Consider the following 3,002-nt stretch of genomic DNA (forward strand, 5'->3'; position numbering starts at 1 on the left):
AAATGTAAAGCAGAAAATTAAATAAAAGTTATGGAGGAAGAAGGGGGGCACAGGTTCCCCACCCCCATCCACTTATCCCCTGGGGAAAATAGCTACAAAAATGGAACTGGAGAACTGTGCCCAAACTAACAAATTGAATAGGGACAAATGTAAGGTTCTGCAGAACCAGCTGCACAAATATAAGACGGTGGGGCACCTGGCTTACTAGTAGTACATGTGGAAAGGATCTAGGGGTCTGTGTGGATCACAAACTTAATGAGTTAACTGTGTGATACAGCAGCAAAAACAAAAAAAAGGAAATGCCAGTCTAGGTAGTGCAAGAATGCCATTTTGCGCAAGCGCACAGGGAGGGGAGAGGGAAGACAAGCCAGTGGTGTTCTGCTGTGTGCATGCCTACTCAATTTATTTATTTGCAGTTTAGAATGCACCAGCAGCCATGGGCATAGCCAAGGGGGACCAGCAGTGGCGTAGCTAGCCAGGGGGCAGGGCAAGCTGTCCATGGGGCACGGCGAACCAGGCAGGGCACGCTGAGCGGAGCCAAAGCCTGCTTGGCATCTGCTCTGCCTGCATCAGCTGCTGGGCAGCTGAGGGGGAGGCGGTGGGTGGACGCAAGCCCCAGGCCTCCTTTTCGGGTGGTGCGGTCCCTGCAGGCACCTGAGCTACTGTGTCACTCCGAGGAGAGATCCGTGGCTCGGGAGCACTACAGGCCCCCCAGGGTAAGTGCCACCCATATTGTGAGTGGCCTCCCAGTGCCCCCCCCTGCAGCCCCCTAGCTATGCTAGTGAGGGGCAGGGGGTGGCTACTTCCCAAATCAATAAAAATCAATACAGAGGTACCTCAGGTTAAGAACTTAATTCGTTCTGGAGGTCCATTCTTTTCCCCCCTGGGTTTTTTTTTATTTTAGACAGCCTACATGACAAGTTTTTAAAAACCAATGCCTCCACTCCAATTAATTCAGGGTCAAAATAAATCAAATTATGCTCAAGATGGCATCAGTCCAGTTTTCAAACAATGCTGAGTCATGATGTTTTGTTGATGAATAAAGAACAGCAGCCAATTATGATGATAGATGATCCAGAAGGGTTGGTCTCTTGTTAACATTTCTCCATTTCTAATCCATCCTTAAAGAAAATCATATAAGGATTGATACCATCCTCATGGAAATCCAGCAACGCCACCATTCCATCTGGATTCATGTTCTCGCCTACAAAAAACTGGCAATTTTTTAAGTTTGCAAGGATATGTTTGACTTGTTCAGCTGCTCCGGTCATAAATGGTTTTACTCTCTCTGGCTTTGTTTCCTCAAGTCTTGCTTCGATTGCTTTCATGTAGTCCTTGATGTACTTCTTGTAGGACTCTTTAGTGAAGCTTGTTTCCTGAAGGTGGTGGTTCATTACAATGTCAACACCAGTGACAACAGTAGCCTCTGCCCCTTCACCATCTGGACCTTCAGCCAACGCATTTCCACCAATTAAAGCATCATCTATTTCACCTTCTTTCCTGCTCACCATCTTCCCTTCCACTTCCAGGCAGAGTCCGCTGGCCACTTCTTTGACCTTGTAGATGTCCGAGAACATCTCGTCTTGGCTGATGCAGTCCCGGTAGATGATCATGGCTGAGGCATCGTCGGGTGGTGGTGGGTCTAGCGGGCGGGCGGGCAGGCAGGAGGCCTCAGGGAGCGGAGCGGCTGGGCAGCGACTCCTGGCGAGAGCAAGGAACGAGGCGGAGAAAAAGCTGGAGGTCCATTCTTAACCTGAAACTGTTCTTAACATGAGGTACCACTTTAGCTAATGGGGCCTCCCGCTGCTGCTGCACCGCTGCCGCACGATTTCTGTTCTCATCCTGAAGCAAAGTTCTTAACCCGAGGTACTATTTCTGGGTTAGCGGAGTCTGTAAGCTGAAGCATCTGTAACCCAAGGTAAGGTAAAGGTAAAGGTACCCTTGCCCGTACGGGCCAGTCTTGCCAGACTCTGGGGTTGTGCGCCCATCTCACTCAAGAGGCCAGGGGCCAGCGCTGTCCGGAGACACTTCCGGGTCACGTGGCCAGCGTGACATCGCTGCTCTGGCGAGCCAGAGCTGCACACGGAAACGCCGTTTACCTTCCCGCTAGAAAGCGGTCCCTATTTATCTACTTGCACCCGAGGGTGCTTTCGAACTGCTAGGTTGGCAGGCGCTGGGACCGAGCAACGGGAGCGCACCCCGCCGCGGGGATTCGAACCGCCGACCTTTCGATCGGCAAGCCCTAGGCGCTGAGGCATTTACCCACAGCGCCACCCGCGTCCCCGAGGTACCACTGTACAAATCTGAGGTTCTGCCCCCTCTGACAAAAGCCTGCCCTCCTTAACAAAAATCCTGGCTACTCCCAAGTCAGCAGCTGCATCCACCCACCCATGGGGACAGAGCTTGCTCTTCCATGAGGCAATGGGAGCCAGAGAGATAAGGTGTGCTGTTTGGTGAGACATTTTGTGGCAGCAGATTGCCTTTCCTGCAAGGGAAGTAAGCTAGGACCCTGATCCAGATCTGCTGCCCCTCCCATTCTGCCACTGATGCACCCTCCTCCTCTTGGCTCATTATAGCGCTGGCCCTGTTGACTTGGTAGCTCCAGGAATTAATGCCCCATTAAGAAAGGGAGTGGTTCCAATTACCTTCCGAAGCTAGTAGTGGTGCAGTTGCTCCTTAAAATGGCTGCCATGGACCCACACCATCTCATATATACTTAAGGGAGTGGTGGCTGTCCAATTCTGGACTCACTTGGATGAGACAGATGATGTAAAAACAAATCATTGTGGTTATGGCAGAGATACAACCTCATGGGTGACCTACATTGGAGGAGGGCAGGGGAGTGTGACCCGGTCAATTCCCATTGGCTGTGGTATCTTTCTGGGCTCACTCTGTCAGCTGGGAGAACAGTCATATTGTGGTTTCCCTCACAGGGCTCTTTTCAGAAGGTGGTGCTAGGGGGCTTCTATTTGCCCCCTTGCTGAGGTATTGAAAAGTTCCAT

The 3,002-nt window shown here is 51.3% G+C and overlaps 1 pseudogene across 1 annotated transcript; it reads right to left on the reverse strand.

Moving 5' to 3' along the window:
* Positions 1-884: 884 nt before the first annotated feature.
* Positions 885-1,675, reverse strand: LOC310852493 (translationally-controlled tumor protein homolog pseudogene; annotated as a pseudogene). The gene has a single exon. The product of its transcript is annotated as a translationally-controlled tumor protein homolog pseudogene (transcript).
* Positions 1,676-3,002: the final 1,327 nt, after the last annotated feature.

Source organism: Podarcis gaigeae (assembly GCF_964106915.1).
Source record: "Podarcis gaigeae genome assembly, chromosome: 9".
Classification (NCBI taxonomy): domain Eukaryota; kingdom Metazoa; phylum Chordata; class Lepidosauria; order Squamata; family Lacertidae; genus Podarcis; species Podarcis gaigeae.